Source organism: Crocodylus porosus, unplaced genomic scaffold (genome assembly GCF_001723895.1).
Source record: "Crocodylus porosus isolate Cpor-Errol unplaced genomic scaffold, CroPor_comp1, whole genome shotgun sequence".
NCBI classification, from domain to species: domain Eukaryota; kingdom Metazoa; phylum Chordata; order Crocodylia; family Crocodylidae; genus Crocodylus; species Crocodylus porosus.
In genome coordinates, this window is record NW_017728922.1 from 9,166,667 (window position 1) to 9,190,726 (window position 24,060).

Below are 24,060 nucleotides of genomic sequence, written 5' to 3' on the forward strand. Positions count from 1 at the left end.
CTGTACCATGTCCCCAAAAAAGGCCTGAGATCAGACAGTGCCTGTCTTTCCTTTTGTCTCAGTGGGTCCAGGCAACTTGAAAGGGAAGCATACAGCAGACTCAGTGCCCAGTAATTCATCTCACCCAGGACTTGTCCTAATTCTGCATCCTGGTACATGACAGCTAGTCTCATAGCCTAACACAAACAGAAGGGGTGTTCAGTTTGCCTTGTACTTGGCTCCCCCCAGGCATGCCTCAAAGGAAAAGATGCTCCCTGTGCTATGTGCCCATGTTTCCCACCTTGGCATGCCAGAATGTGCATTTTGTTTAAAGCTCCATCTTCAGAGAACAGCGGTTTCCAGAAATGTTGATTGATGTCAATGTGCCTGAGTCACCGAGCTTGCTTCAGATGTGCAATACTGAGTGTGCGCTGGCCCTGCCATGGAACATGGTCCTGAAACAATGATTTTTAACATTTTATGGTTGTTTTTTGGCTAGATGCTTTTCTTTTTTTCATTTAAAATCATCCCTTTGCTTTCTCTCTTGAAGTCGATGTACAATGTCACCTTGATGTTGCATTTTCTTTTTTTAAACACGTGTGGCGGCCTCACTCCTTTTGCCTGGCAAGCCTAGCTTGGAAAAAGACCCTTCAGATTGGCAGAACATTTTCACCAATCAGGTAACAGCTAGGAGGGGCTTGCCTCACCCCTGCTCGGTGGGGGGGAGGATGCGAGGAGCTGCTGGACCTGATTGAAGACTGCGCTTTGCAGGTCCGGCAGACTTCAGGGGTGGGGCTCTGGTGTAAATAAAAGCCCAGATGCAGCAAGGGCCTCAAAAAAAAGCAGAGCCAAGAAAAGCTGAGGTCTCCCCCAGTGAGCAATAGGTCCAAGGCTCCTGAAGCTGCCACTGGAGGAGCAGCCTTGGGACCAGTGTGAGACTGTTCAGGCTGTTGACAGCACACAAGGACAGTGCGTAGAGACCCGGCCCTGGGAGCGGTGTGAGGCTGCTCGGTTCGATTACGGTGCATGATTTGGCGCACAGAACCCAAGCTTTGAGAGCCGCAAGCGGTGACTTGAGCCTGCGACCCCAGTAGGGCCAGCGGGCCACATGGTGCATGGGGCAGCACACAGAGCAAGGACCTTGGGGCCTGAGCCACCTCACTGCAGCCCCATCTCCCCACAAGTGGCCAGGTCCCACAGTGCATGGGCCTGAGCCTTGGGAGCCAGGGAGCAATGGAGGCTGCTTGGGTTAGCCACCCGGCATTAGAATGGACGGACGGACGGAGCCTGAAGGGCCTGGCCTATGCTAAAAGAGCCCTTGGTGCTGAGCCAGGCTGCGAGGAAATAGTAGTGCTGCACCCAGAAGCCAGCAGCAGTGCTGCAGCAGCTGAGAGGAGCTGAGCCCTCAGTGCCCAGAGCAGGGCACAGGGTGGGGAGGAGCCCAGCGGCACAGAAGAGACCTGGAGAAGCGCTCCAGCAGAGGAGACTCCATTGAGCTGTGCCCTGACCACTGCCACCTGAGGGAGCATGAGTCATTGGGCCCTCGGTCCCACAGGGGAAAGACATTTGGGGCGGGCTAACCCAGAGAAGGGGCTATGTGAGCCGCCCCCCTGCCTAGTCAAGACCCTAAGGGGAGGGGCCCCTGGTGCTTCCTGGACACCCCCAAGGGACCCCATTGGAATGAGGACTATCTCTTGCCATGGGTCAGGGACTATATTAAGGAATAGATTATATTAAGATTGTTTGTGTTTGCGTCATATGTTTTGTAATTGAAACTTTGTATTGTGATATCATATAGTGTTGATGCTGCTGAAATTGTTTTATTGAAATGGGTAAATAGTGTTATTTAGGGTTTGACCTTGGTCTATGGTTAATGTTCACTGTGTAAATATATGTATATGATATTTAGTTTTATGCTTATGTATATTATAATTCAATAAACTGTAAACAGTTAAGAGCATTGGCATGGGGTTGACTCCATAGAGGAAAGAGGGACCCATGCTCAAAACCACCAGTATCCCTCTCACAGCACTGCCACCTGCCTCATCTATCCCTTCCAACTGAGAACGGGCACACCCTTGGGTGTTCCTGGGTTATACACAGTTCATTTAATTACACTGATTTGAGGAATTAAGTCACCACTTTTTAATTTTTAATTGATCAATTTAGAAAATATATAGTATGTTCAGGGATGAAAAGGAAATAACTGGGTGAAAAAGAGCTATAAAGGTGTACTTGTTGCTTTCTTTCAAATTATTCAACTCTTATTTTGGCATTTGGAGGAGCATTAATTTTACCCAGTCTGAATACGAAGCTGTTAAATAGGTTTATCTATATTACCGTAACTGCACAGACAGATCAGTGCTGGAGAAGGTTATACAGAAGACAGGGATTAAAAATCAATTCCTTTCCTATGGCAGAAATAAAGAGAAACAGCAACCATGAAAAAGACATAAGGATACACCAAAACCGTATTTTTTCCATCATGGGGAATGAATCACTGGAAAGCAAAAAGTAGATGTTTATCCCTTTCTGAATTAATAGATCAGATGTCACCCATAGAGTTTAAACAAACCTGAATTTTAGAATACAGAAATATTTTTTAAATGCTGTCTTAGTTTTCATGTTGGCCGAACAAGCCCAATAAAAATAAAGTCCCCATACCAGTTTTTATTTTGTTTTGTTGTAGACACTGGGCCTAAAAGTCTCTCTTACTTGGGGTATGTGCAGACTTTACACTTAGATTGACCTACATGGTTAGGGCAATCTAAGTGCTGAAGTGTGTATATGTTTGGGGAATTCAGATCAGGCAAAAAAAAAAATGGCCAGCCTGATGTAACTTAGGTCACCTAAGGAGGTGCACTATGTAGATCAGGCAAACCCACAACTGATCGAACCAAACATGTACACACATTTAGGGCATTTAGACATGTGCTCCAGGAGGTGGTGGGGGGTGGTACTTTAATTAGAATGGCTTTGAGAGCCACTAATTAAAGCACCTGGAGGGTCACATGTATCAGCATCCCCGCACTCAAAAATGGCAGTGGAGTGCTTTACCTGAAGCTCATCAACCAGTTTTAAAGCACCCCCATCACCATTTTTTCAGTGCAGCAATGCTGCTGGAGTGTAGTAATTACCCTGCTTCAGGAGACTCTATTAATCAAGTAATTGCAATGCATTGGAGCAGCCTCAATATATGTATATAGGCACTCAAAGACCACAGCCCTGGAAAAGTCCAGCTGTTCACGCCAGCCTCGGGTCTGCACTTTTCCTATCCCCTCTACCTGTTCAGACTTAGATTGCATTCCTCGTGTGGGTCCCACCACCAGCAAATATGTGCAGAAGCAGGGACCCAATCTATGATCATGCAGCTTAAAGTAAGCCACGTGAACGTATTGGGTCCCAAAAATGTGTGCATGTGCCTTTGGTCTGGATCTGCTGAAACCAATACAGTTACAAAAAAGAAAAAACAGAGATAGCTGGATTTGGGATTAATATTGTACGTTTATACTTGGAAAGTTTACTCAAACACTTGCTGAACAATTATTCTATACCACTTAGAGTCCAATGGTTTAGTTTATCCAGAAGTTGCCGGATTTTAAGAATTTGGCATTTTAATTTATTTCCTCATAAAAATCTAGTTGCAGATTGCAATATTACTGGATACGGCAGAATTTGAAACAACACAAATGATGGAAGGAAGTTAAATATTGTGATATCAACAGAACTTATCCATTCCTAAATTCTTAGAAATTTAGACTTATTCAGGACAGCACTCAAAAACATGGCCTTAAGAAATCACAGCAGCAATTTATCTTTCTAGCTTTAATGGATGTTTTTAAGCACAACTGTTTTGGTCAGTTGTGCGGTGTACAAAGCTACGCATTTAGTCTTACTTATACTGCAATCAGAACCATTATTGCAGCGTGGCAGGATAACTAATCTATTAGCAAAGGTAACGACAGTGACAATGCAATGACAGGAGCTTTAGAAAGAGCTAGCTAGCTGCATATGTACATAAGTTTATCAGTAGGCTGGGGGAGGGAGGGGAGGCACAAAGAAGCCATCAACTATACTGAGTTTTCATTGTTATCCATGCTAACTGGAATGTAGAAATGCAAAAGCAATCGGAATAATTTTATATTCAAGCACCATTAATCATGCAACTGGACATAAATGAGCACGATGATTCTTGTCTTGATCACACTGCTTTTATGTCAATACAACTGCATTAACTACAGTGTTGTCACTTCATTTTACATTGCCTTTGTGATAGGAGAATGAGTGCCATCTTGTTTCAACAGAACAGAGGCAGGATGCGTCAGGTTCTCTATAACTGTGCACATGCAAATTAGCCTTCTCTTGCAGCACCTGAGAAATTGAACTAGGCCCCCACTGTGAGACAAAAGTGTCTTTTGTATATGTGCTGGCAATTCTAGGAATTATAAAAGATTCATCTAGATAATATATTAAACTTGATGGGTGAAAGGAGGTATTCTCAGTGGGATTCTGCAAGTGAGGAATATTAAACTGGAAGGTCAGGTGCTCATCATGACTAAATGTTCCTCTCAAACTTCACCATGAAATCCATCGCATTCAATCCACCCATGTCTCTGAGACACGATGGCAGGATTCCACGGCTGACAGCATGAAGTGCCGAGAAGAGGTCCAGAAACGTGAAGATTAAGAGTCCTTGTCACTTGCCAAGAAAAGATCATCCATCAGTGCCACCAGCACCATCTATTCTCAAAGTTCTTGCTCAAAGCCTGACTGGCAGGGGTCCAAGAGTATTGGCAGTGCCTAACCAACCTGCACCCCAAGTGCTCACTAAACTTTACAGTCAGTGATCATATAGTAAACAATTTATTTTCAGGACTTCAGCTCTCCTTTGATGCAATTATGCAGATACAGCAGTTAACTACCAAAGTAATTTATCTGCACATATATGTACAACCTTTTAAAGGTATAATTCAAATGGTGATGCCTTCAGTTATAATGCTGACATAGACACAAGTTTAAACAGATTATATATGTATGTAAATTTTCACTGCTACTCTGAATTATTAAGGCATTCTGACTCAATTTGGTACAGACTTCTACTCTGTATCTAATTGACTGGACTCACATCCAAACAGAATAATACGAGACATGAGCTTCTACATCTGTAAACAGCTGAAGAACTGTATCCTACTAGAGGAAGAGCACATGATTGTTGAAAATTGTTGACAGAATAGAAATAGAGTCATACATACCATCTTAAACCAATCATTTCCTGAGTTTGTAGCACTTAACTATGTTCTCTTAATGCTTAGCTAAGTTTTGCTCACCAGCTGTGCATAGCATAGGGCACACATGTAAGTATGCTGCACACAATGCAACTGAGAAACCAAAAACGTCATCAGTTTTCATGGGAATATTCACAATCACTTCACACTGAGTGCTATTTCTAGGAATAAGCTATTTCCATGTAGTGTTGTATTGCATCCCTCCTTCCCCTTCCCCCCAGCACCACTTTCTTTAAAGGAGGGGAAAATGTTTCATCCACAACAATAATAACAGATTAAACCATTTCCCTACCATTTCCCCCCCAGGAAAACTCACCTCTTTATAAGACTTGATTTGGAAAATTTCAGCTTTGGTAAATATTTCAGAAAGTTATAGGCTGCTGAAAAAAGGGATGGAATAGCAGAAAACTGAGACTGGCTAGATGAAAAGCCTGGGAATGGAAGCTGGAAGGGGTAAGAGACACAATAGGAAGTACATGTAATCATAAGGTGGATTCACCAGCTTTGGCTATAATGCTAATAATTGTGCTTTTTATTGTAATGGGTTTGTGGTTTCAGGAATTCAAAGAAATAAAAAAGCTACTCCTACTCTACTATAAATCCACATAGTGCATCCCACAAATATTAGCCAGATGCATGACCCTTGAATTCATTAGCAGTTTCCATGTAACAACCTCTCCTGCTGAAAAAAAAAAAAAATGAGCAAAGTAACCTAAAATTGTGAATTGGTAACTGAAGATAGAGAGCAGACTGCAATTTTACATAGCAAATAAAAGGATCTGTAACCTCTATAGTGCAATATGAACTCAAATCCACTAGGATTAGAAAAACTAGGCTCCCAATATCCTATTAAAGATCTGAAATTGTGTGAAAGTCCCTTATACATTTATTCCCGGCATCCTAATAGAGAGATTTATTGAATTCTAGAAAGGTTGGGGGGGCATGCACCCCCACAAGGACTCCAGCGCAGCTCTCGTAGTCCTCCTGGGAATGCCAGTGGGCCCCGATCTGCCTGCTGGCTGACAGGAGCTGGGGCCTGCAGCAGCACCAATTTTCCCAGTGCTGGGTGCAGGCTGTGCCCAGCACTGGTCTGTCATCTGGCAGGCAGATCAAGGGCCCGCATCCGCACCAGCATAGCCCATGCAGCCCTTCCAGGGCTGTGGGCAAGCCCCCAATCTGCCTGCCAGATGACAGGAAGCTGCTGATGCTGGCTGGGACTGGCGCTAAAGCCAGTAAGCCTGGCTTTAAAACTCAAAATATTTCAAGTTCCCTTGTTTCATTTCAAAGCTGTTTCAAAAGCTTTTTTTTTTTTTTTTTTAATTTCGCTGTTTCGAGCTCGAAACGCATCAAAACAGCTTTGAAATGAAACATCAGGTAAAATTATGCACAGCCCTATTCATAATCACAAAGATGACAATGTAACATTACTGATGAAAAGAATATACCTTATAATGTTTAAAGAGACAGTTTGCTGCTTAGACATTGCCATTCCCCATGGCTCATTGAAGGGACTTTGCCAACTTCAGAGTCATTTTTCTAGCTGAGCAGCTAAATATATCTATATTCATATGATCTTTAAATGCCTCAAGGATTATAACACATTATAGCAATCCCTGTCCTCATCCATCAACTACCATAAAGAATATTTACCACATAGGATTTTGGGGACTTCCCCTCCTTGTTCTCAAGAGATACACTCTGGAAGTCCACAATCACTGTTCCCAGAAGATCACTATGCTGAATGAAAAAAAAAAATTCAAAACTGGATGCCAAAATTGCTGCAGTCTGTAATGAACCTCCACAGGCCTAAAAAGGACATATGGCTGCATAACTTCCTTATTTTAGGGTATCCTATTTGGGCTTGAGTGTTTACATGTAACTGGGTCCACATGTGTGCATGCACTATTTTTTGCAGTTTGGATGACTGGAAAAAGTAGCTGAGGTAAATGCCTATAGCATAAAATAGGAGATCTCTTAACGGAAGAGATCAGTGACCCCGAATCATATCTAACATCCTTGTGAACCACAACAGTATATGTATTCATAACGACTAATACTTGATTGATCTGCCTCATATTTAGAAGAAAAGAAACATTCTTGTACATAGTCACATGCACAACCTTTTCTTGTCATTGTCTACACCCTTTTTTTTTTTTGGCATTTGGTCACACTGAGCAACAAGTTGGTTTGATTATGAAACACCCGAACCTTCAACTCAGAGTATACAAGTACAATCCTATGACAATGGGATTGCTGAAATTACTTAAGAGCTACACTGCTTTTAACCTGGGTGGAGAAAAGCTCTTAAAGCAATTTTATTAAAGCCTGTCACTCACAACTAGGTGCAAGAGACAGCTGTAAGAGCATCTCTTTCATGAGCATCAAACCACATGCCCATCTCTATAATGTCTTCTAATCTAGCTAACATATCAGTGCCATCAATCATTCTTCTCATTTACCACAACACTAGTTGGAATATATATTGACCTAGCTGACTCTTCCATTTGCCTGTATACCTCCTATCTACTTGATAGCCCAATTATAGAACTTTTTGACATGGGCAGACAAAATATTTACACCGGTGTATTCAGCATTACATCAACATAAAATGTAAGAAACTAACCTCTAAACTTGGCTAACTTTATTCAGTCCTGTGGAGAATTGTCTGAAAGACTCAGAGGCAAAACTCTACCAGTGTATGTCACGCCAGTTCAGGTTTTGTCTGTCCAGTCACTTGTATACATGACAGGGGCTAGTTCGCCCTAAATTAAAATGGTGGGTTTTTAATTTTGATGAATAAAAATCCACCATTGAAATTTAGGGGCTCCATCACTGTTAACAGCAAAAAGCCCGATCCCTTTTTTTTTTTCTTTTACAGAGTCCGCTCACAGCTGGGAGGCAAGCTGCCAGTGGGCCCTAAGGTACTCAGAGCCAGCACCCAATCCGCTAGCAGTTGGCCCGGATAACCTTGGGGGAGTGTGCTGCTGCCACAGAGGGAAGGACCAGGAGCCCCTGCAGCTTAGACGTTGTTGGCAGCTCATGCCCAGCTGTGGGCAGGCTCTGCCAGGAAAAAAAAAAAGGATTGGGCCCCTCACCGCTTCTCCACCGCCACCCACTGCCCCCACTGGAGCTTCTAGCAACCTGTGCCCTGTCCCTGCTGCCTTCCTGCTATTTAGAACAACTGGGGAATGGGCTTGCTTGACCTTGGGGCAGTGTGAGAAGGTGGCAGGAGGGTGGCTGGGTGTGCTGGCCACCAGAGAAGACTTCCCCAAGCCCACTCAGGAGCCCAGTGCCCCGTGCAACATCCCAGCCACCAGCACTCCCAGCTACGCCCCTGCCACCTCTCTGTGCTGCCCCAGGAGTAAATTGGGTGTTCTGGCAGCCAGAGAAGGCAGCAGGGACCACGAACAGCATGTGCCCCTGGCAGCTGCGTGGAAGCACGGCTGTGCTGGCAGTGGCGGGAGCACGGTGGCAGGAGCACAGTGACGGTGAGTGGAGAGCTCCTGTAGATGCCACCAGCGGCTGTGAGGAGAGGATGGCAAGCACCGACCAGGAGTCGGCAACCACCCACAGGCACTGCCGGCAGCTGCAGCAGCAGCCACGGGCAATCATGGACTGCCTTTATGCAGGGGGTGCACTGCTATGCTCAGGGGGTGCACATCCAAGTTGCCCCTGGCAGGGAAGCCCAGCAGGAGGACTCAGGGATGGATGGATGACTTCAATTTGTTAGGTAGCAAACTAAAATACATTGGAATGCATTTTTAGTTTGCTATGTAACAAAGCCATTTACAGCACAATATGCCATTGCAAGTGTACAGCATGATGAAATTAAGCTACGATATGCTGCCACAGGTGTAATGTGTGATGCAATTAAAGCACTATTAAAGGACAATTAAACCAATAAAAACAGAAATTTCATTACGTATACAAGTGCCCTCCATCCTAGGGTAAGTGTTTGCTAAAGAAAAACAAGTTCTTTAACTTTCCCACCGCCCAGTGGCAAAGTGCTGTAATAACTAGCCAGTGTGAACAGTACTCCAGGCTAGCTGCACATCTGTCTGTTCTTGTTCCGAGCATTATTTCCATCACTATACAAAACTTCTGCAAACTGCACCAAGAAATGTGCATTGGTCTGTGTTTTTAAGCCCTATTCTGATGAAACTAACATACCCATCTATGCCTCTCCTATGGCTTAATGTGTAGACATTAGCCCTGTGCGAAGTGCCTACTATTTGCTTCGGATTTGTATTCAGCTGATTCTGGGGACAGTGATTTGATTTGGTGATTTGAATCATTGTCCCGAATCGATTAGGCCAAATCTGATTTGGAGATTTGGCTGCTGCCAAATCAGCAAATCTCTGAATCATGCAGGTCCCATCCCCCGCCCAATCTCCCACTCCAGCAATGGCTGCCCCACCCACCCCAGCCCCCGGCTCTTTAGAGAAAAAAAAGCCCCCACTCACCAGCTGCTGCCAGTTAAGGGGTGATCTCCATTGTGCCCCACTACCCTATGCTGCATGAAGGGCTCTGCTAGGAGCCCCCTGATCCCTCCCTGCTCTCCCAGACTCCCCCCCATGGCTGCTCCGCCCACCTGAACTCTGGCCCTTTAAGAACCCCCCCCAAAAAACTCTGTATTCGCCTGTTCCTGCTCAGTGGGGGGGGAATCCCCACTGCCCCCACTACCCCACACCGCATAAAGGGCTCTGTCTCGAGCCCCCAGAAGCCCCAAGGCTGCTGCAGAAGCCGGTGAGATGGGGGTTTTTTCCTTAAAAAGCCAGAGCTGGGGCAGGCAGGGAGGCATGGGGGAGGGGGATGGGATAGCAGGGGGCTCATGACAGAGTCCCCATGCAGTGTGGGGCAGTGGGGATCATCTGCCTGCTGGGCAGCGGTCAATAAGATGTGGCTTTGTTTTAAAGCACTGGGAGCTGGGGGAGTAGGCAGGGGATGGGGCCTGGCAGGTCCCCCATCCCCATGGTCCCCTCTCCCCTCCTGCAGCCCCCACCTCTCTTGCCCCTTATTTATCTGCTCCAAGTCTGGGTCCAACTCCCTGCTGCAGCAGGCCGGGACTGCCTGAATCACTGAAGCTCTCCGAATCAATTTGGAGAGCTTTGAATCGATTCAGACATTTTTATTGGTCCCTTGATTCGATTCAGATTTGGAGATTCGGCCACCAAATCAGACTGAATCTTCTCCAAATTGAATCAGCACTGGAAGCTTCACAGAGCCCTAGTAGACATACATACTGCCACATTACTATTTCATCACATGTTCAATGCATTAATTACTTCTGCTTGGATCATTCTTCCATCACTCTGCTTCCCTAATATTTCTACGATATTATGAAATTTGTTTAACTTTCCACCTGACTTGTGTACTAATCTCTCTAGCATCTTGTTTACTGCATTTCCAGTTCCCTGGGCTATCCAAGTTCCCTTGAATGGGAGCTTACAGAACCCTGGGAATAAACTCTGATTTGGGGATTTGTGGGGTTCTTTGAGAATCCAGCTGTGGCTGTACCTAGTGAAACAATGAATTCTCAAATCTATTTTTTAATCATTCTTAAAAGCAAAGCTTTAGCTGCATTTTATTCAATGTCTAATACCAAACTCCAAGAACAGTGTGAAGGATAAATGTCAATCAGTGGAGACTTGCATAGTCAAAGAAGCTCATTAGGGTCCTTTCATTTTGTGTAAGCTCTTTAGACTTATACATAGTCATTATGAACTTAGTGATTTTGACTGCCAAACAAATTGCTTGCTGAAGATTGTGCTACTGAATTTTAACTCAATTGTCATGTGAAATCTGTGTGCACAGGCTGTAATGGCAATTTGTGGAATATGGATGCCTAGCTTTCAGGAAACTGTATGAATAATTAGAAAGGTCTGATGTGGGGAAATAATCATCTTTTAAAATGGACAGCTTGTAGATTTCTCAGCTTGTTTATCTGGAGCAATACTGACTGCTTAGGAATAGTAATTTTAATGAAAGAGGCAAGAAAATACAGGCCTTAAAATACCATAGGTCAAATATCAGATAGTGATGGATTCAGGAAGTAAAACAAACATCAGAAGAATGGCTCTAAGGGTGAATAAGGGAGCACAGGATAGTATAAGCCAAAGCATCTTACATGAACTTTTGCAGTTGGCCCAGTTGCCAGAAGTTACACTGACCTTGAGTTCACAGAATCATAGGAAAGGAAACTCATAGGAAGGAACCTCTGGAGGTCATCTATTCCAAACCCCCTGCCAGAGATAGGATCATTCCTATCTAAGCCATCTTATACAAGTCCTTGTTTAACCCATTACTAAAATAGCCAATCCTGACACACACTCACAAAGCATAACACCCTCACTTGACACAGGTAACTTGACTGATTCAAATTAAGAAACCAGCTGTTTCTGTGCCTTAAATAGGCGGGAGTTTTGGTTGTTGTTTTGGTACAGGTGAATCCCCACAGACACAACGTAACAGTTGTGAAGTCTCTAGATAGCTGAAAATTTGTTAGCACATCAACAAGTCTCACTGCTCTTATTGATGATACAGTGGTGCTATATTCAGAAATGGTGCTTCCTATTATGGCATCTGTTCATCAACAAGTGGTGGTGGATATTGCAGCTATGCTACTGACTGGTGGTGTATTTTCTCTTGTGGCTGTAAAGATCAATGTTATACTTGCAGGTCCTGCCACAGTGGTCATAGATATACCTGGCATTAGGGGCTACTGTACTGACAGGCTGTTTCCTTTGGTCACATTTCCTGTGTAATTCAAGTGACCATTTTATGTCATGATGTTGGACTCCATGATTGAGAAAGGAGCACCATTTTGTCCAGTCTCCTGCTATGGCCTCCCAAAGGTTTGGGTTGATTCCAAAAGCTTTCATATCCTGGTTGCAGATGTTTTTGAAGAGCAATTTCAGGCACCTTACTCTTCTCTGTTCATCTGCAATTTTCCCACACAGGATGTCCTTCAGGACACACCCATCTTCCAACCTGAAAAGATGGCCAAGCCAGCATAGGCACCTCTGTATGAGTATCATAGTGATGGCTGGCAGGTTGGCTTTGGCAATGACTTCTGCATTGGCAATTCTGTCTTGACACTTGATGTCAAAGATGTACCATAGACAGTGTAGGTGGAAGCTGTTCACCTTCTTTTCTTGGTATGCATATGCTGACCATGTCTCACTGCTGTACATAAAGACGCAGGCTTTGTACACAAGCAGCTAAGTTTTGATTGCGAGTTTTGTATTGTTCCAGACTCATTTGGTGAGCTTATTGAAAGTGGTAGCTACTTTTCCAATGTGCACATTTAGCTCTTCATCCAGTGATAGGATATCACTAACTGTGGATCCAAGGTAGCAGAACTTGTCCACTGCCTCAAGAGATGTGTTGTAAAGGTTGACAGATCTTGACTGGTGAGCACCTTGTCCTAGGACCACAGTCTTCTTGATGCTGATGATCAGGGCAAGCATCCTGAAAGCATGTGCAGTGAGTGCAACATCATCAGTACAAAGGAGCCCCCCAGTGAGTATGTGCTTCACTTTTGTCTTGGCCTTGAGATGTCAGAGATTGTAGAGTTTGACATCTGATCTTGTTTGAAGGTATATGCCTTCCTTCTAGCCATCAAAAGCATAGTGCAGCAGCATAGAAAGGAAGATCCCAAAAAGTGTGGGTGCTAGAACACAACTCTGCTTAACTCCTTTCTTCATCTCAAACCTGTCAGAGGTTGATCCATCAAACTGAACTGTGGCCTGCATGTTTTCAAAGAAGGCACATATCGTACTGTCGGATCTGTGTCAACCTGGTGAAAGGTAGGCAATGGGGCCCTCAGGGTTCAGTACTTGGACCAGTGCTTTTCAACATCTTCATCAATGATCTGGATATGGGGGTGAAAAGTATACTGGCAAATGTTGCTGATGACACTAAGCTGTGGGGAGGTGCTGCCACACATCAGGGTAGATTGGCAATACACATGGACCTAGACAGATTAGTTAAATGAGCGGACCAGACCAGAACCAGGTGCTGTTCAACAGTGAGAAGTATGAAGTGCTCTATCTGGGGAGGAATCTGCAACAAAATTAGAGGCTCGGTGGTGCTACACTAGCCAGCACCATGCCTGAAAGGGACCTGGGGGTCATAAATGACCATAAAATGAATATGAGCCACCAGTGTGATGCTACAGTTAGCAGAGCAAACAATATGCTGGTATGCATCAACTGATGCATCTCAAGCAAATCTAAGGAAGTTATTCTCTCACTCTACTTGGCATTGGTGAGGCTGCAGCTTGAGTACTGCATCCAGTTCTGGGCACCACACTTCAAGAAGGATGTGGAAAAGCTTGACAGAATCCAGAGAAGAGCCGCTTGTATGACAAGAGGTCTGAAGAGAAAGCCATATGAGGAAAGGCTGACAGATATGGGACTGTTCAGCCTAGAAAAGAGAAGACTTCAAGGGGATTTGGTGGCAGCTTACAAATACATCAGGGATGAGCTTCAGGGGCTAGGTGAACAACTATTCACCACAGCACTACAGGGGAAAACCAGGAACAATGGTCATAAACTCTTAGAAGGTTTCAGGCTGGGTATAAAGAAGAACTTCTTCATGGTTTATGTGACCAAACTCTGGAATAGACTCCCAGCAGGGGTGGTGCATGCACCTACCATGGAGATCTTCAAAAGAAGACTGGATGCACACCTTGCTGGTGTTATTTGACCCCAGCAGTCTTTCCTGCCCATAGCAGGGGGACTAGATATGATGATTTCCTGAGTTCCCTTCCAGCCCTAAACTTCTGTGAATATGCACTCGGTAATGTTGGGGGGCATCCAATCTTTACCAGGACCTTAAACAAACCTGCTCTGCTGACAGTGTTGAAGGTTTTGATAAATGATGCATAGAGTGGCTTATTTTGTTCTCTGCATTTTTCTTGCCATTGGCATAAGGAGAATATTATGTTCACTGTTGATCTCCCTGCTCTGAATCCACATCGTGATTCTGGGTAGACATGGTCAATAAGTTGTTGCAAGCATTTCAAGATGACTCTGGCAAAGCCTTGCCCATCATGCTGAGGAGAGAGATGCCCCTATAGTTGTTGCAGTCACCCTTGTCTTTCTTGTCCTTGTAAAGAGTGATAATGTTAGCATCACGCATGTCCTGGGGTACTTGACCTTCCTTCTAGAAGTACTAGAAGCTGATGAAGATGTGGTAGCAGGCTAGCCTTTCTGCACTTGAGAACCTCAGCTGGGATGCCATCCTCCCCTGGTGTTTTTCCACTTGCTATGTTATGTTATGTTCCACAAAGTCTATGACCTTTCTAAGTTATTCAGCTGTAGTTTTTTTTGCCTGCTGTGCTAGTACACTTAGAGTTAGAAGTTGATCTGGTGCCTCTTCTGAGATGTCTATTTCATGGGAGTAACGCTATAAGTAATGTTCAACCCACCATGACATTTACTTGTTCTTGTCAGTGATTTTTATTTTAACATCTCAAGACCTAAAGGGGAGTGTGACTTTAACGACAGTTGGGCCAAGAGCTTTCTTCAAGCTTCACATCAAACCAGGCCAGGTCTGCTACCATTATGACAGTAGCTGATACTACCTGCAGCTATCAATGCTGACAGCTGGGCAATGGGAAATAGCTTAGCAACCTCTACGGTGCCAATGGCTTCAGGTGGAGGAGCAACCCAGAGGCGGGTACTAGTCCTTACCCCTTGTGGAGGAAATGGCACCAAAAGGTGGATGTTATGGTAGGGTGGATGGGGCTCTCCAGCCTTGGCTGACAACCAGTCTAGGAGTGGAACCCCAAAAGGTGGATGGATTAAAGATCTCCATATGAGCAGCTCCTGCAGCCAGACTGGCTCCAAATGTACTGGATTCTTCTTTTTCTTTGGGATCAACCAGCTAGGCCAAATGATACATGGGCACTGAAGCATCTCTTTATCAACTGTCCAGGCTACTGAAGCCAAAACTGAATGGAGAGGATACTTCATCTTCACTACTTGCATGTGCACAAGGTGTAAGGGGGCAATAATGGGTTATGAATTCAACTCAGTTGGCATAGAATAGAGCACCATGTAGAGCACCTCGCACCTTTGTCAGTGGGAGGAACCAATTGAGTTCCACTGGTCAGCTACTGCCCACTTTAAGCTGGGTAGCCCCTAGCCAGTAAGGTACTGACCTGCCATGGTCTGCCTGCCTCATTTGGTGCGTGGGGCTAGACCAAAAGTAAAAAAAAAAAAAAAGATGGCAAATCAAGTACCAGGCAATAAGATAAGAAACCTTAAATACTTCTGTCTGGGAAGCTGGAATGTTAGGACCATAAGTCCTGGCATGAATGAGAATTTACAGATGATGGACAATGTCTGAAAGATCACACTGATTGAGAGCTGCAAAAACTTACCACTGACATTGCAGCTTTGTAGGAGACAAGATTGGTCAACTCAGGCTCCATTCATGAGACCAACTACACCCTTTTTCTGGAAAGGCAGGAGTACACAAGATACTAACTTTCCTGGGGTCAGATTCACAGTTTGTAACAGGTTGGGAAAAACTATCGAAAACATCACTGAAATGTCAGATCGTACCATCTCACTCCAACTACAGTTAACTGACATTTTTGTTAACATCATTAGCACCTATGTACCAACTTTACAGGCAAATTCAGATGATAAAGATAACTTCTTTGATACTCTGCACCAAGTCATTGAGGAACTACCATAAAATGCGAGGCTTCTCCTTCTAGGAGACTTAAATGCTCAAGTAGGCACAGATCATGACTTTTGGCCAACTTGCCCGGGACATCATGACATGAAGAAAATGAATGAAATGGCCAACATCATCTTGAACTCTGCACCTTAAACCACCTGTGTATCAGTAACATCTACTTTGCAGGCAAAAAGTGTCAAAAGTATGGAGACTCATGATCTGGCCACTGACATCAATTACACCTCACAATCACCAGGAGGAAAGACATATCGAGTGTATTACACACCTATACTTATCACATTGCAAATGCTGACAATAAGAGAGTGGTCTGTCACAAAAGTGAAAGTAATACCAAAAAAGCTACATAGAGCCAAGCATAAGAATCAGTCAAGAATTAACATACACAGCACACAAGTCCAAAGGAAGTGCCTCAACTTTCAAAGGATCTTTGAGCTAGTTCTGTCTATGAAAGCAATAACTGCAAACGCTGAAGGAACTTGGAATGGACTGAGAGTAGTAGTCCAGGAAACAGCAACAGAAGTATTTGGGGAAAATAAATTGTCAAAGACTGGTTTGAGGCATATTTGGGAGAGATACTACCACTTACTGAAGCTAAGAGCACAGTCTACCTGAAACACAACTAGAATCCAACAGAAAGTTACAAGGCTAAGCCAAAGCACGCCAGGGCAATGGTATAGAAAACAGCTAGATGCTGCACAAACCAGTACTGGACTGATTTATGTCAAGACATACAGTTTGTCTCAGACACAGGAAACCTGTGAGTTACATATGCTACCTGTAGACACTTTATTAAAAGCAGCACCTCTGAGAATTAAAGTTGTTGCTTTATTAGTATTACTAGTATTAGTAGGAGGCTGCTGACAGTGAGAGAGAGTCTTTAATAATATGTCAGTAATAAATATTATTAAAGACTCTCTCTCATTGTCAGCAGCCTCCTACTAATACCATGGTCAGAACAGCAGACGCTGTACATTAAATTGGCCCTTAGTGTTTTCACCAATGGTCAGTTGAATCTGCTCGCAGTAGATCAAGGCACCACTGATAAACATGCCTGAATCCTGCTTACAACAGCACTCCAGCTTTTTCTACAGCTGATGGAATTATGGTAGTACACCAGGTGTAGTATGAGATTTTAAGATTATAGGCACAAAACTGATAGGTTGCAAGTGTCCATACTAAATTTGACATCAAACACTTCTGTACATCTTGGATTACTTATTCTCAACCAGGATACCACACCAACCTGGGATTCTTCTAATGGTGCCATAAGGTGACTGAAAAATATTAGCAGTGCTAAGCAGGTGCATACACTTACACATGATTTACAAGACAAATTCAGAGATTTCAATTAAGAATCCATAAAGTCAAAAACACCCAGCTCAACTTTGGGGTTTTTTTTCTTTCAGTTATTTGCAAGAAAAGAATTGCTGTAATTATTTTTCCACACCCAAGAAACGAGTGAAGACTAAAACCAAGTATTTTCTGAGGGGTATTTTCAGTCTAACAAGGGGGAGCTTGAGACTGAAAAAGCTGAGAACCACTGTCTTGAATAATGCAAAGACATCAATCACTGTGGTAATAAAAGCATTGAACAATGTGATTAGGAAGTATAGAGTTCAATTGCTACTTAATCGCTCTCGGGAACAAGGTGAGATGACTATACCTAAAATTCTGTTTCATTTAAATGGGTTGCATCAAAATGCTGCATCTCCACAGAGGACCCTGGATTATTTTAATGTTTCCTGATATAGACTTCCACACTTGAGAGTTACTGACGGAAATGCTCTTCTACCCCACTCTGTTTTACACATCTAATCTTGTCTACTATTTCTGCTTGTGATTTTTATATAGATACATATACACACACATATATGTTGTAGAGCACTTAGGTGCCCTGCTCCTTTTAAAGAGGGAAAACTGCTAAGGAAAGAACCCTAGCAGTGAGTGAGGCACCCCAGCTGCTGGTTGCCATGGCAACCAGAGTTAGCTAGTGACCCACACCTGCCAGCAGTCAGCTGACCGGAAGGGGCAGGGCCTGGCTCACATTTAAACCCCAAGGCTAAGGCCAGGCTGGCAGCTCCCTGCTGGCAGCCAAGGGGGAAGGAGCTCTCCCTGAGCAAGCAAAGGGGAGAGGCCTGACTACACGAGCAGCTCCTGATACTGTGGTGAGATGGTAGGGTTTGAATGATGTTATAGCCAGGTGGCTTGCATTTATGTTACAGCCCAGGGGCTTGTGTTTGATTTACTACTGTATAACACCGGTGGCTTGGGTGAGGCTATTAGGTGATGGAGGAAGCCTCATAGGGGGTCCACGGCAGCATGGGGACCCCACTGCCAGAGAGGGTGCAGCATTGGGTGGGGGTTCACTGACTCTAGTGACAGAGAGGGCGCAGCACTTTGCAAGGCCATGGAGGGCCCAGGGAGGACAAGGGGGCCAAATAATAACAAGGCCCAGACTGAACAACGTCTGTTCCATCTGCGAGGCTTGGGGCATGGTAAAGGGATGGCTGGAGCCACACATAGCCCATAAGGCTAGGGTGCCCCAAAATACCTGTTGTGCCATCTAGCTTGGAGCAGTACCTACCACGGGTCTGGGAATCCACGGGGTCAGAGTGTACAGCAAACCATGTCCAAAAGGGCTTAAGGCAGCTTCCCTATTATATATTTTACCATCAAAGACATGGCAGGTGAGAATTGAGGGTGCCCTTTGGGCCAAGTTGGCATGGGAAGGGGGTCTTGGAGACCATGGCCGTCTTGCAGGACCCCACACTGTGACAATATATACATGGGTTTTCTCACTTTTTTGAAGACCATAGAGGAAGAGGAACAGCTGGAATTCACCATGACTTCTCTATTGGTACAGCTGTCAAATGTGTTGAGTCACTATCAGGAAGGGGAACTCTGTGTGCATCTCCACAGAGACTCAAAAAGTGACGTGACTTAAAAGACGAAGTCATTGTTATGATGCACTGCCACCCTAGAGGTATTTAAGTATCTCTGTACAGCCAGTCAGCCAGAAAAGAGACTGAGATTGGTAAAGTCTTTTCAATGAGCTGTGCCCAGAGGCTATGATTAAGCACCAAACTATCTCTTTAAAAATTAAAAGGAATTTACTTCGCATCATTTGCACTTTTCAGTTATTTATATTTGAATTCTCTCAACTATAGGTCACCTGTCTTCTCAAAAAATAATTAAATTTGCAAGTTACACTAACCAGCTTCCAAGGAAGCAAAAATAAGGACTGTTGTAAAATTTATTATCTTTATCCACATGAGATTTTGTAATGGACTTTAAAAACATTAATTTGGAGGTCAAGATAGTGAGAGGATAATAGTACTGGCTAGATCCTGCTACAATTTGGTTTGGAGCCAGGAGAAAATGTGTCTATCATCACAGTTTTGTCAAATCATTTTTAATTTGTTTTACAACATTACTGCTTACTTTAGTCCAATTTTTTACCCCAAATAAATCTTTCAAGTCATAGGAAATGAAACAAATTTGGCTACATATATACAAACTTTCACCAAACACTGAGTTGAAGCCACCAAATTCAATTTCTTTTTGACACAAGTTGCTTCTAAAATTAGGTTTACAGATGTGAAAACCTTAGTGCATTAACCTCACTGCAACACCGAGCTCTCAACAATCTGCTTTAGTTTGTCTGAGAGGCATCTGGTATAACTGCTATAGTTATAGACTTGATTGATATGGTAGGTAATTAGAAAGAGGAAGTACTTTCATGTATTGCCTTTCATTGTATCAATTCAACTTCTTTTTCTACATGGCAGGTGACTACAGATGATCAAAATGAAGTCTGTGTTAACACTCTGGAAGACAGACTACTTATCTTGTTTAAGCTGCAATATATAAGATCCTAGTGGCCTTAAACTAGTTTTTAGTTTTTCATATTCAAAACCACCATGTTTAAAACCACTGGCAATACTTCCCAAGGAGACCTAGGATAAGAAAGTAGGGGTGTGTGAAGTGGGCCCTATTCTATTCTGATTTGGCCTGAATCGGGGACAGTGATTTGATTCATGGATTTGGATCACTGTCTTCAATTCAATTCAGCTGAATCTGAAGATTCGATGCTGATTCAGAGAATCAGCAATTTGGACGTAGACACAGCTTTAAGTGTTTTTTCTACATATCTTGAGGTACCAGCGCAGCTTGTGAATACTGTGATGCTGGGGCGCATGGAGCATCCCGCAGGAATGCAGTGGTGGGGCTTCTACATGCTCAGCAGCAAACCCAAAGTGGACTGGAACCTGGCTCGGCGATCAGCCTTGGGGGGACCCTGGGTGCCCCCCCCCCACCTCCCCAGACCCAGGAGGTACCAGTCACAGAGCTAGGGGGAGGCATGGCAGGGCCCCTGTGTGCTGCCTAGTGGACCTGAAAGTGGACCAGAAGTGCTTCTGGTCCACTTCTGGATCTGCTGCTGACTGTTCTGGGGAACCCCCTGTGCTTCTGTGGCATACTCCATGCACCCCAACATCAGCATTCACGAGCCGCCTGCTACCTAGAGGTATGTAGAAAAAACATTTAAAGTTGTATCTATGTCTGAATCACCGAATCTATCCAAATTGATTTGGAGGGTTCCAATTCGATTCAGAGAGATTAAAAGGTACTCTGATTCAATTTGGATTTGGAGATTCAGCCACCGAAACAGGTCAAATCTCCACTGAATTAAATCAGGGATTGAAGCTTTGCACAGCCCTATAAGAAAGCAGGTGGTCTACTGGTCAGAACTCAGGTGAAGTCAGACTGCTCAGAAAGTTTGCCATCCTTTGCCACTTGTTTTCATTCACTAATTTTTTGTTCTCTTCCACTGTGAAACAGAACAGAAAAGGTAAACCTTTCCTGTCCATACATATGTGTCAAACTGCACAGGGACAAGCTGAGATTTTTTTTTTTAAAGCATGGTACTGTGATGCTTTTTAAGTGGGCTTTAAATCTATGAATTCCATATGCTCTTTATGCTTGTCTGAGAATTGTCCAGAAGTTTATTGGATGTATCTACTGAGTTAAGAAGATGTTCCATAGGAGGGTCAATGATGCATTGGTTTTCACATACCAAAACTGAAGACAAAGATTAGTAAATGAGGAGGCCTAATGACCCAGAACACTAAAATCTTTGTTTTAAAAAGGCTACACTACAACCAATTGGGTGGGTGGGTGTGTGCATGCATTCATCAGAACCAAAACATTTCAGAGAAACCCATGAATCTCAACAAAACTTTCATTAGAAAAACTGTTTAGGTCCACAGAAAGCAACACGAGAGAGTTGTTCATCAAGAAACACAACACAGAATGCCCTAGTCCAAAAACCTGCTTCATATCAGGTGGGCTTAAATCTAAATGTCACATATCCCAGTTCCATTCAACCCTATTATTCTATGAACTCCTGACCCAGAGGGCTCCTATCTACCCTGGGGTGACTGTCTCCATCACAATTTCAAAAAGTTTCAGTTTTGTGGGGGGGTTTGTTTATTTTTGGAACAAAAGTCAAAGCCTCTTCTTTTTTGTGAAACCAAATTCATAGTCAATTTCCTCTCATATAGAAGGAGGGATACAAGCTGAAGCAAAGCTGTAGCTAAGATTTTGCAATCCGTTGGTGCATCTAAAGAACCGAACCGATTGCCATTACCAATATCAGTAGTACTCTGGGAAAATCAGAAATGCCTTTGTAAGCCCTTTGATGTTTTAAGTCTTTTTTCCTCCAAATAGTTCATTTTAAGAAAACTACAATGGCCATTGAAATCTAGTGGTTACAAATTCCAGGACGGGAACCACAGATAGCCGAATACAGAATGATCTGTGGGGAAGGTGGCTGGGACACCGTGCAAACCAACCAGGATACCACTCAGAGGTAAAGACATGAGGTTTCATACAAGAAAGTTAGAGATCATGAAGAGGGCAGAGAACTGTAAACTGTACTGGATACATCCTAAGCATTACAAATTCATTCAACATAAAAAATGTATACATGCACTTTAAAACTTCTACTATCCTGCAGAACTAGAGACCAGCCATTGTTCTTTCCAACTTTAGTAGTAGGTTTACATTAACACCAGTTCATATTTTCAAGGTTACATTCCCAAAGAAAGAGGGGAAAAATATTTTCTTGAATGAAATTTAAGATCTCATCTTACTTTTCTATTTCATACAGACATGAAATTAAAAGCCATCTCTGTTCTATACCTAAACAAGCCCATATGGCATATGCTATTACCCCCTTTTTCTATTTTCTTTAGTAAATTCCTCTAAGCATATACATTTACATGTTTTTCCTTTCTTTTAACCTTGAGGGAGTTCTGAAAAGTGAGAAGTATTAAATTTACATTCTCAGAGGTAAATTGTTCAAATGAGGAGGTAATTATTCAGAATTTGGAAGCTGTCCATGTTTAAAACAAGTTAGGTATATAGCTGCATACCAAAAAATCAGAGTCTAAACCTTGGCCCTGCCCCTTTGCATTACTTAAGCAACACAAAAGGAAGAGATATGCCTTCCTAGAGCATTCAGGAATGAACTAACCTACATGTGGTGCTGAAAGTTATGCCAAGGACTTCTATGATCTACATTGGATTTCAGAACAGGAAAAAACAAACGACTGCCAGCTTGCAATGCAAGCAACTGTATGTAAAGATTAGGGCCCTGTCATAAGTTACATCTAGTATACAATTAACTTGTTAATCATGCAATAAGTTTAGAGCGGCAACCTGTGCAAAGTAATCATTACATTATTAACTGGTTAAACACACAATAAATTTAGACTAGCCACACATGTAAATTATCATACCACTAAAATGTCCATCCAGCTATAAAAAACCCAAACAGCTACAAAGTTAGTGCTTGAAGATGTATAACAATGTTACAGCTGTTTTCTCTCCAGCTTTAATTTGAAAATGTGTCAGGGTCCTCAGAGACAATGGCAGGGGTGAGAAAAACTGGCCCACAGGGCCCCTATAAAATTTAGAAAATTAATATATATCTGCCCCTGGCTGCCTGTCAAAGATGACAGGAGCCAGGGGCAGTAGGACCCAGGGGGAGCTGGCAGAAGGACCCAGCAGCCGCACCTGCCTAGCCCATCCCCTCCAACCTACCATCCCATCCCCTCAGCCAGAAGCATTTGCCTAGCAGAGGCTTCTGGCCTGAGACCCTGAGGTGTTCCTGCCTTCCTCACCCCAAAAGGGATATTTTAATAAGAAGGGGTGGGGGGAGGCAGGGGAGGACCACGGATTGCAGCCAGGAATCATGTGGTACCAAAGCAGTGGGTGGGGAGGTGGGGAGGAGCAGCAGTAGCAGCAGGTGGAAAAGAAGGGAAATGGCAATGGCAGAAGGGGGGGGAGTAGCAGTGAGAAGGTACATGAGAGCACAAGGACAGCTGGGCATGAGTGCAGGGCCCATGCACCATGGCCAGTACAGGCAGAGGCACTATGGAGCTGGGCTGGCTCCCGCCTCTCTCTGCTGGCACAGCCTAGCCCGGCTCCATAGAGCCCCTGCTGGCCCACGCTTTCTGCTCCTGCTCACTGTCACTCCCCCACTTCCTGCCATTGCCCTTTCTATGCTTTCCTGTTCACTACCCACCGCTCTGGCACCATGTAGTTCTTGACTGCAGCACTGGGCTGCAGGGATCAGCAGGAGCTGGCCTCGCCCCCGTGATTCTTGGCTGGCTCTGTACAGTGCTGCCTGGGCGGGCCTAGTTCCTGCTGCGTCCTGCAGTTTCAGCTGTGCAGCTGGGATGTGGTGCTGGAGCAGTGAGTGGTGGGGGTGGGGAAGTGGCAGGAGAAGGGCAGCAGTGGTAGACAGGAAGGGGAAGTGGTGGCAAACAGGAACCTGGGGCCCATGCCAATGTGCTGGGACCAGGAGTGGCAGAAGTGTGTAACATTCCCTCTGCACACATGCCACAACCTTCCCCTCATACCCCCCACCATCCCCATATCCACCCTCTTACACACACACACTCTTCCACCCTACATTCACACACAAGGAGGATTACTCCGCGCTGGTCCGGTCCTGCAGGGACCAAACCAGGAAAGCCAAGGCTGCAACTGAACTCCAACTAGCTTCAGGCATCAA

General features: G+C 44.1%; 1 protein-coding gene and 1 long non-coding RNA gene across 2 annotated transcripts in view; both read right to left on the reverse strand.

Annotated features, from left to right (window-relative positions):
* PTPRT (protein tyrosine phosphatase, receptor type T) overlaps window positions 1–24,060 on the reverse strand; it is a 587,995-nt gene that overhangs the window by 228,139 nt on the left and 335,796 nt on the right. The window lies entirely within an intron of this gene.
* Window positions 1,967–18,749, reverse strand: LOC109313213. The gene is made up of 3 exons (XR_002101991.1): window positions 18,568–18,749; window positions 17,899–17,900; window positions 1,967–1,980 (listed from the first exon to the last, which is right to left on the reverse strand). It is a non-coding gene; the product is annotated as an uncharacterized LOC109313213 (long non-coding RNA).